General features: G+C 41.3%; 1 non-coding gene and 1 pseudogene across 1 annotated transcript; one reads left to right on the top strand and one right to left on the bottom strand.

Annotated features, from left to right (window-relative positions):
* Nucleotides 1-252: 252 nt before the first annotated feature.
* LOC110335984 lies at nucleotides 253-3,952 on the bottom strand (annotated as a pseudogene).
* A 3,802-nt stretch (nucleotides 3,953-7,754) lies between these two features.
* On the top strand, nucleotides 7,755-7,895 carry LOC115062575. The gene has a single exon (XR_003842511.1). It is a non-coding gene; the product is annotated as a small nucleolar RNA SNORA48 (small nucleolar RNA).
* The last annotated feature ends 3,066 nt before the right edge of the window (nucleotides 7,896-10,961 follow it).

The raw sequence follows: 10,961 nt of genomic DNA, 5'->3' as shown, positions 1-10,961 counted from the left end.
TGTTCTAATAAAATATGTCCTTTAATTCAACCTCACATAAACTCTTTGGACATGGGCAGAACTCTAGTTTAGTCCCTCATAGAGAACTCATCCCTTTTTGAAATATAATGGGCAGAGTCTTTATTTTATGGATTTCTATGGGCATTTTAACCTCCCATCCTGGGGGGGGGGAGAGAATGGCCAGCTAAGTTCTGTTTATAGCACTGTAGGGCTTCTCTAGCTCACAGTCATACTCTTCTGCACAGGGTGAATTCATTCATGTCTTTGCAAGGAACTGCACTGCATGAAAGCTTTCCCACATTGCCTGCATCTATAAGGTTTCTCTCCACTGTGAATCTTTTCGTGGTACCAAAGTGAACTATGGTAAGTGAAGGCCTTACCACATTGCTTGTATACATATGGCTTCTCTCCACTATGAACCCTCTCATGGTCCCAAAGGGAAATATGGCGAGTAAAGGCTTTACCACACTGACCACACACAAAGGCTTTAACTGTACTTTGTGCCTGCTCATGTCTCTGAACCTGACTTATAGAAGGAAAGGTTTTCCCACACTGCTTACATACATAGGGTTTCTCTCCACTGTGAATCCTTGCATGACGTTGGAGGGAACTGGAAAAAGTAAACACTTTCTCACATGGCTTACATACATAAGTATTCTCTCCATTGTGAGTTCTTTCATGGCATTGAAGAGAACTGTAAAAAGTAAATACTTTTCCACATTGCTTACATATACAAGGTTTCTCTCCATTATGAACCTTTTCATGGTATTGAAAGTACCTGTTTTTAGGGAACACTTTCCCACATTGTTTATATACAAATAGTTTTATTCCAGAGTGAGTTTGTTAATGCCTTTGAATCTCACTCAAGCATGAAAAGAGTTTCCCACAATGCTTACATCCATGGGATTTCTCCCTACTGTGGATCCGTTCATGTCTTTGTTAGGATCTGCACAATGTAAAGGCTTTCCTACACTGTTTATATCCATAGGGTTTCTCTCCACTGCGGGTCCTTTCATGATAATAAAGAAAATTCTGTGTTGTGAAGGCTTTACCACATTGCTTACATACATAGAGTTTCTCTCTACTGTGCATCATTTCATGGTGATGAAGGGAATTGTGTGTACTAAAGGCTTTAACACATTGTTTACATACACAGGGCTTTTCTTCACTGTGAATCCTTTCATGGCATCTCAAGTAATTGGAATGAGTGAATGCTTTCCCACAGTGCTTACAGTCATAGGGTTTTTCTCCACTATGGATCCTTTCATGATACGGAAGAATACCATGAACATAAAAAGCTTTACCACATTGCTTACACTCATAGGGTTTCTGTCCACTGTGAATTCATTCATGTCTTTGCAGATATCTGTACAACATGAAGGGTTTCCCACTTTACTTACATTCATATGGTTTTTCTCCAATGTGAATTTTCTCATGGAATCAGAGGGAAGTGTGTGTAGTGAAGGTTTTTCACACTGCTTACATTCAAATGGATTCTCTCCAGTATGAACCCTTTCATGACATTTCAAGGAACTAGAATGAGTAAATGTATTCTCACAGTACTTACAGACATAGGGTCTCTCTCCGTGATGCATCTTCTCATGGCATTCAAGGTTACCAGGATTAGTAAAGTCTTTATCACATTGTTTACACACAAACAACTTCTTTCCAATATAAGAACTCGGATGAATAAAAAGTGAAGTGGAGTATGGAAAGTCTTTAGAACATTCCTTATACTTACATGGACCATCCCCCTTGTGTGTCCTCATTTGTCTTTCAACACCTGCAATGTTCCTGAATTCTTTCCTATGCTGTTTGCACACATCCAGGTTCTCCGAAGCATGAGTTCTTTCATGTATCTAGAAGAAATTTTCACTAAAAGCTTTTGCACACTGCTTACTTTCATAACATTTTTCTTCAGTTTGTGTTTTTATATGCCTCAGAAGGCACTGGGGAAACTCAAGTTGCTTCTACAGTCCTTACATTCATATAGTCGCTTCGCATGTTTCTGATATTCATATGGTAAACACATTTAAGGATGAATGGAAGACATTTCTTCAAATATCTCTTTCACATGGCTTGAATTCGTGAGGATTATTTTATACATAAAAGGATTGAGAATCCAGCTGAAAGTTTTTACACATTGACTATCTTCTTTGTGTTCACAAAGACTCTTTTCCATTTGACTTCTGAAAAAATACAAAGTTTTATTATTATTTTCCAATAGAATAATAATTTTAAACATGAATATATGAACATTCTACAGTATGGCTTCATATACTTATTATCACTAGTGATAGTCCTAGAGAGTTTTTCTTTCTCCTTTTGTTTTGATTTTTTTAAGGTGCATAGGTCTTTTGAGACACAATATTAATCTGTGCCCCAGTGGTGGACAAGCCTATCCTTTTCCAATATTTGGGAAGTGAAGGTAGAAGAATCAAGAAGTTAAGGCCAAGGTCAGGTTCATAACCAGTTTGAGGCTAACCTAGACAACACAAAAAACTATCGCCAAAAAGACAATGAAGGGGATAAACAGATAGCTCAGCACCTGAGAGCATATACTGCTCTCCCCATAGCTCAGCACTTGAGAGGATATACTGCGCTCCCCATAGCTCAGCACCTGAGAGCATATACTGCGCTCCCCATAGCTCAGCACCTGAGAGGATATACTGCGCTCCCCATAGCTCAGCACCTGAGAGGATATACTGCGCTCCCCATAGCTCAGCACCTGAGAGCATATACTGCTGTCCCCGGGACCTGAACTCAGTTCCTAGCATTCATGTCAGGCTGTTCACAATCACCTGTAACTCCAGGCCCAAGAAAACCTAACATTCCTGGCCTCTGTGAACTCAGATGGATATATTCATTCATATACATGTAATTTAAAATAAAACAAACATGGTGGTAGTGCACACCTTTAATCCTAGCACTTGTGAGGAGAGGCAGGAGAATCTCTGTGTTCGAGGCCAGCGTGGTCTACAGAGCAAGGCCAGACTGATCTACAGAGCAAGGTTCAGGACAGTCAGGGCTACACAGAGAAACCTTGTCTCAAAATAAATTAATAAATATATAGATAGATGATACATAAATACATACATACACAGATAATACATGAATAAATAAAAATAAAAATAATCTTTAAAAAGGTAAATATCACAGAAACACTTTAATGCTACAGACATTACAAGAATACGTTGAGTTGGAGGATTTTCTGAATATGGACCTATGTGAACTTTTGGAGACAGTTTTCTAAGACTACATTAATTGGGGTTCAGACTATATATTTGTTTCTTAAATTCCTTCTCTCTCTCTCTCTCTCTCTCTCTCTCTCTCTCTCTCTCTCTCTCTCTCTGTTTTTTTTTTTTGTTTTTTGTTTTGTTTTTTTGGTTTTTCGAGACAGGGTTTCTCTGTGTAGCCCTGGCTGTCCTGGAACTCACTCTGTAGACCAGGCTGGCCTCGAACTCAGAAATNCGCCTGCCTCTGCCTCCCGAGTGCTGGGATTAAAGGCGTGCGCCACTACACCCGGCTCTTAAATTCCTTCTCATTCAAAGAGGAATATGGCTTCAGTGTTTGAGGACAACTTACTTTGGATTTCTCAAGGAACAAAAGTTGTTTTGAAAGTTCTGGTCTTCCTGTTCCATTCCTAAAATATAGACCCAGAAAAATAACTGACTTAGTATAGAATTATGCAAAAGTATGAAACTCTAGGTAATTTCATAACATAACACAGAACATGGTATATTGGCCAAATTTCTGTTTGTATATATCACAACATATGGGTGTGAAGTGGTGAGCAAATCATACTTGGTTACATCATAAGTGATCCCCTACCTGTGGCAGCCAAGTTCCCGAATGTTTCCTGCATCCCATCTTTGTAGATCTTCTTTTGAGAAGGACTCAGCAGTGCCCACTCATCCATACTGAACTTTACAGCCACATCCTCAAAGGTCATGGACTCCTAAAACATGCCACATATTTCCAAGAGAAGGGGAAGTGACAACACTGGTGATCATAACTAAGATCATAAATCACATGATGCTGGCAACCTCCACACAAAATTCCTCACATTAGATTGGAACCATATGGGACAAGGACAGCCAAATAGGATCACTTACTGTGTTGCTAGATAACCCTAGGAAATACAAACTGAGCCTGCTGTGTTGCTTAATTAAAAAAAAAACATTTAATTGCAACTGGTGGTGGTGGTAGTACATTCATTTCATCCAGCTCTTAGGAGGCAGAGGCAAATGGATATCTATGAGTTTGAGGCCAGCCTGGTCAACAAAGTGAGTTCCAGTACAGCCAGAGCTACACACACACACACACACACACACACACACACACACACACACACCTTGTCTTGAAAAAACAAATTGATTAATTAACTAATTGATAATTAAATATTTATTTGTAATTATGTGTGTTTGTGCCTCTACTGGGGTATGTGCAGATGAGTGCAGATGCCCACAGAAGCCACACACATCAGATTCACAAGGATTTCAGAGTGGTTGTGAGTAACCCATCAGGTGTGCTTCGAACTGAGTTCTAGCCATCTGGAAAAGAAGGGTGAATTGTTAAGAACTGAACCATCTCTCCAGGCCCTGTTAGATGACACTTAACAAAGTCCCACTACTCACTACTTAACATACACAAGAATCAACACCAAGTAGTCTCAAACTATCTTTCTTATACATTCTTTTTATTCTAAAAATAAGAACTAATGTATCTGTTGGTTTATTCTGGAGTTTGGGGTACATATACCACAGTGTTTGTGCAGAGGTCCTAGAGTTAGCTATCCTTCCACAATGTGTGTCATCAGAGGCAGGTGCCCTTACTACTGAGCCATCTCACCAGCCTTTTTCTTATAAATTCCTGAGAACAAACTCAAAACTAAGGCAGAATCTGGTGCTTCTACTGGAATGGACTGAATGAGGCCATGAAAAGCAGCCTTCTCCTCCAACTTGAATTAACAACATACTTTTGTTTAATGGATGCTTTCTCTCTAGATATTTGCAAGTTTTGGACATACCTAGCAAAAGGATGACAAAATAATCTCAAGATGATGAATCCCTAAAGATTTGCTCTGAAAGATAATGCTTAACACTTCTTGAAGCAACTTAGTGCAGAGGAAAACAAAGGCATGCTCTGTGAAAGCACAAAGAAACAAATTTAGTAAGTCTGTATCTACAATCTCAACTGTCGGCCATGTACTAAAAACCAAAAAAAAAAAAAAAAAAAAAAAAAAAAGGAATATGAATGAGAATTTACTATTCAAATAAAAAAATCATTAGAGCTCTTGTTGGAAAATGTAAAGGGCCAAGGAATAATGAGAATATTTTTAGCAAGAGCTCACTGTTCCCAACAAATTACCTCTTATATATACTTATAAAATTATTTCCCAAAGCACAACTTTGTCTAGTAAATCAAACCAAATTCTTCATTTAATCAAACAAAAGAAAACCTTTTGGGGCTGGGGATGCATCTCAGTGAAGCACTTGTGTGATGTGTAGAGCTATGGGTTCAGTACAAACAGAAAATAACATGATAAGGGAAATGTTCTATATGGACTCAAGGATGCCTCATGTTGCCTTGTCTTTCCATACGCATGTGTTAGGGTGGACCTCTGCTGTGCTATTATGATGACCTTTTTTTTAAAACTCCTTTCTCCCTTAATTTTTATTTTATCAGGTTTCTTTATCACAACAACAGGACAGGAAACTGGGATAGTCTCAGAGTCCATTGAAAATCCTAACTCATGGTGATTTTTGCTAGCCTTACTTGTGAACGGAATGTCTGGTGTCTGCTGAACACCAACTGATAATGGAATACTAACTAGGTACATTATAACTTTGTCATTAAATTATTTACTTTATATCCTGATCACAGCTCCCCCCCCTTCTACTCCTCCCAGTCTCTCACTCTCAAGTCCCTTCCTTCCATCCTCTTTCCTTTCTCCTCAGAGATATCCCCTATGGATATCAATCCTCCTCAGGGAAGGGGGGGGGCTTCCTTGGATAACCTGCTTTGCCATATCAAGTAGCTGTAGAAATAGCCACATCTTCTCTTAGTGGGGCTAACCAAGGCAGCCCAGTTAGGGGAAAGAGATTCAAAGGCAGATAACAGAGTCAGAGAGAGCCCGGTTCCAGTTGTTAGACAAGACCAAGCAGGACACTAGCATCTAATTCTGACTCTACCTAGTGTTAGCCAAGTCCTGAAGGGCTTGGTGCTCAGTACCAACACACATCCACCACAGATGCCAAGCTAAAGCTGGGGCTATGTATACAACACTTCTCCTACTAATGAACATGACAGCCTGTACACCATTATCTGCACAGACTCTATACGTCTCATTAAACAATGTACGGACAACTTGTCCGCCTAGGGCCCCTAGCTACAATGAGATACATAGATACCTGCTTTAAACAATGGAAACAAGATGTTATTATCTTCAGCAATCCTCAATAGCCATTTCTATTCAAACACAGCCTGGGATTCATTCAAGATCCATGGGTCCAATCTGGCCTAGACTGATTTTCAGTGCCTGTGCAATAAACCAAACTATCTTCTGAATGAACTTGTAGAAAGAATCCCTTACTTCCCATCTTGCACCTATGCATAACTGAGTGTGCATACGGTTAAAATAAGATGCACCGTGAAAAGAGATATTCACAACGGGTAAAGGCTCATCTTAATCTTAGCCTGTCAGCCGAAACATAGTACTATCCTCACTACACCCATTAGCAACCAAGCTCCTCCTCCTTCTGTTGAACCCTATGAAAGCAAGTTCCAACAGTAATCTAATCAGGACCTTTGAGTAGCTTTTCATTCAAGTGGCCTACTGACCCTCTACAATGAACTGGAATGATTCTATGGTTTTACTTACAAGAAAGTTACTTCACTACTTTAGCACTCTAAGTCAACCTTTACTGCAGATCTTTGAGCAAAAAGCCTCCGATCTAGACCGTAACAATACGTAATAAGCTTGGTCTACATAGTGAATTCCAGGGCAACCATGACTATATAGAGAAACCTTCTCCTAATTAATTATTAATTAATTAATTAATTACAAATAAAATATTAACAATAGAAACTAGTGGTTAAGAACAGTAGCTGTTCTTCCAGAAAACACAGGTTCAATTCCCAGAACCTATATAGTAGCCCACAACTCCAGTTCCAAGAACCCCAATGCCATGTTCTAGCCCTCAACCGAATCAGGCACACACACACACACACACACACACACACACACACACTCTCTCACACACACAGACACAGACACACACACACACTCACACACAGACACACACACACAGACACATACAGACACACACACTCACACACACAGACACAGACACACTCACACTCACACACACAGACACACACACACACTATGTAGATATAGAGATAGAGATATATAGTCAAAACATTCATACACATTAAAAATAACCTAAAATTAATAATTTTAAAACATTAGTAATAAAGACCAGTCTATGATGTTGCAAAACCAGGCATCAAAAAGGAGAAGAAAGTTAACATCCAAGTGCCTTATCCAAGAAGAAATGCTTTAGAAAATTTTGTAATTTACCATTACATCTATCTCAGGGTCATCCAAAAATGTATTTGTTTAACCATCATTGAAAATTAACTTTCCCTATCTCTAAGATACTCATTTCCAGTACTAGTCTGAAGACAGAACCCTAAAATTCCATTTGAAGTCACCCAAAATAAAAAGAACAGACTCTGCCAGCCCACCCCACTGCTGAGGGGAAAAGAGACATCTTGGTGGTGGTGGTGTTCTCATATCAGTCAGGGGCAGAGCAGATGGCAGTCCTTCGCTCATCTTAGTTTGATGTCTGGCTTGGTGGACAAAGCTGTCTTATGCCTAGGACTTATAAAAAATCAAATCAAATCCAGGCAGCAAAGCTGAGGAGGAGGAAGATAGACAGAAATCTGAAGACCGCCATGCCACCCACGTACCTGCCCTCCAGAGCATTGCAAGGGTACGCCACACTGTACAGATGGAGGGTGTCACCCGGGGGCCTGCCAGCTGCATGACCATCCTACAGCAGAACACACCACAATGTGTGAGTATGTGGCAGTCAGATGGGGAGAGAAATGGAGCATCTTGAACATTATGAAGAGAGATGGAAGTAGAGATTCCAGGTGTCGAGGCATAGCCTGTTGCTGCTGCTGAGGGCCATGTCTGAGTCTGAGGCTACACAGCAGCAGGGCTCAGTGTCAATGTCCATGGCTCATACTACCACTATAGAACACGGGGATGTCACTGCTCAGGACAGCCACAGGGATCATGTGAATGTCCAGGAGCTGTACATAATTGATCCTGCTCCTCACTAGATTCAGTGCTCTGGAGAGCTGTCCCCATATCTTGCTGGAAGCCACATTCATGAGCATGGGCCCCATGTCTTGCCCAGGTACCACAGTGGAGCAGACCCTGGTGGCAGGGATGTGGGTGAGCAAGCCATGAAAGCAAGAGAAAAGCAAAAGGGCTTGCCTTCCTACCTTGTCCCTCACTACTTGCAGTTATCTGAGAGAGCTGCCCTCTACCTTGCTTGAGCAACACAGCAGAGCTGGTCCTGGTGGAGGGGACAGGGACAGGGACAGGGACAGGGGTGGGGGATGAGCGGACCCCAAAGACACGGAAGAGCTGGTCCCACCACTCTTCCATCTTGAGATGGTATGGATGTTTGTGTGGTGGAGAATGCTCACCACCATCCCTCACCACCTACTGTAGCCATGAGCACAGGCCCCGGGGTCATAAGAGCAGGAGAGCTGGCCCTCACTCCCTTCTCACTGACTGTAGCACTGGGGAGACTGGGCCATGCGCCTGACGTGGGCTACATGGCCCTGAAGGCATGGGTGAGCCAACCCTAAGAATGGTAGAGTGCAAGAGTGGTTCCAGCCCCTCAAAGGCTGCAGCACTTGGGAGGGTGGTTCCTGTACCTTGACTGGGCAGCATAGTAGAACATGCATCTCATGCATTTCAGACTCATGCTGACCTCATGGTTGTACTGCCTCCACCTCCCAAATGCTGAGATCACAGGCAAGCCCGGTCTGACTAGTGTTTTATGAGAAGTCATAGTATTCCTAGGCTGCTCCCGTTCATTGAAGTACTCAATGTCCAACTTTATCCAACCTGTGTTGCATAGGCCACATATGTAACCAAGGAGGGCTATGAATCTAACACAAAATAGAAAATTCACCTAAAATCCGAAGAGTTGTTGTTGTTGTTGTTGCTATGACTGTACAGTTCTAAAATATGATTTGTAGAGATGACAATATCATGTTGCAATGTTTAAAGGTTACACCTTGCGTGCCCAAAACACACTGGGCTGGCCAGGGCCTAGTACTCTTTTAATGTGGTCAATGTTTCTTGTCCTTTAAGATTATTTACCATGTAAGAGTTTAGAATGCAGAATCATTTCTACCTGTCTTCTCAACACTGGTATCTAACTATGAGCCACCCACAAGTATCCAAGAAACATAAACAGTAAGGTCACAGGATATATGAGATTTCACCCAATCTCAGCACATCTGCTGAACCCTGGAAAGGTTCTATATCTCTACCCTAGCTTTCCTCTGGGAAATGATACAGGAGCCAATATTCACTCCAAAAAACTTGGCCACTATGGGTATCTTGGGTCATCACTGATTGACAACTCTAAAGCCCAAATCATAAAGTCTATATTGAGGATATGACAACCCATAAAACTTTCAAGACAGAACCTCCAGCCAAAGACATTTTGAAAAGATGTTTGTAGTTGGGACTGGTGAGATGGCTAAGTGGTTAAGAGTACTGACAATTCTTCCAGAGGACCTACACAGTGACTCACAACTATCCATAGCTCCAGTTGCAGAGGATCTGATGTCCTTTCTGGCCTCCACTGGCACCACATAGTCACATAACACAAACACATACATGCAAGCAAAACAGCTATACATATAAAATCAAAGAAAAGAAATACGGTTCTAGTTACAGAAACTAAGATGCACAAAGATGTTTTCCATGAGTTTGTCAGGTCTGCTTTCCTACCATGTGAGGAGAAAAAGGCTTTTTGAAAAAAATGTTTATTTATTAACCTATGGAAAAATGACAGCTATAGAAAGGAATGTGAATCAAATGCTGTTTTGTACAAATGGCTGATAATGGTGTCTTAAATTATAGCAAGAAGAATGTTTGGGCATGTGGAAAGAAATCTGGAAAACTGAGGATTTGCAGGTCCCTTGCTATGACTTGAATATATATATAGCCCCTTGTGAAAATAAGCTGGAAACACAACACCCACTAGGAAATCTTAAGAGTTGGAACCTGAGCAGGGAAGATGGCTCCATGGGCATAAAGCACCTATTATCAAACCTGAAGACGTATGTTCAGTCTCAAAGATTCACAGGGTGGAAAGAACCAACTCCTGCAAGTTGTCCTCCAACCTCCAGACACATCATGGAGTGCACTTGCCTACAGACACACACACACAAACACACACACACACACACACACACACACACACGACTCAAGGAGTAATAATGCAAGAGTAGTTTTTAGTCAAAAGGAGGGGTCAGGCGATAACTACAAGAGGATTTCAGCTCAACCATCCCTAATAGACTGCTAGATTCCTGTCATGCGTGAGTTACCTATAAGGGGTCTGCCATAAGAACAAACCCTGCTAGGCACCTTCTGAACTACGCACAGTCTTCTTTATAGTTATTAAATTCGTGCACAGTGATGGGCATTGTGGCATTCATACACACTCGGCTTTGGTTGATTCTCCTCCCTCACTTTCCTCTCCTGCACCGTCATAGTTGGTCGCCCCTTCACTTCTGTGTCTCCTGTACTCTGTGGCCCATTTTGCTTGCCTTCCTTATCCCAATCTGCCATGGACTGGTTTCTAGCTCCATGACCTGTAACCCATGCTGACTCCAACACACAAACACATTTACAAAAA

This window comes from Mus pahari, chromosome 18 (assembly GCF_900095145.1).
Source record: "Mus pahari chromosome 18, PAHARI_EIJ_v1.1, whole genome shotgun sequence".
In the NCBI taxonomy this organism is placed as follows: Eukaryota; Metazoa; Chordata; class Mammalia; order Rodentia; family Muridae; genus Mus; species Mus pahari.
This window is presented reverse-complemented; position numbering and strand designations above follow the sequence as displayed.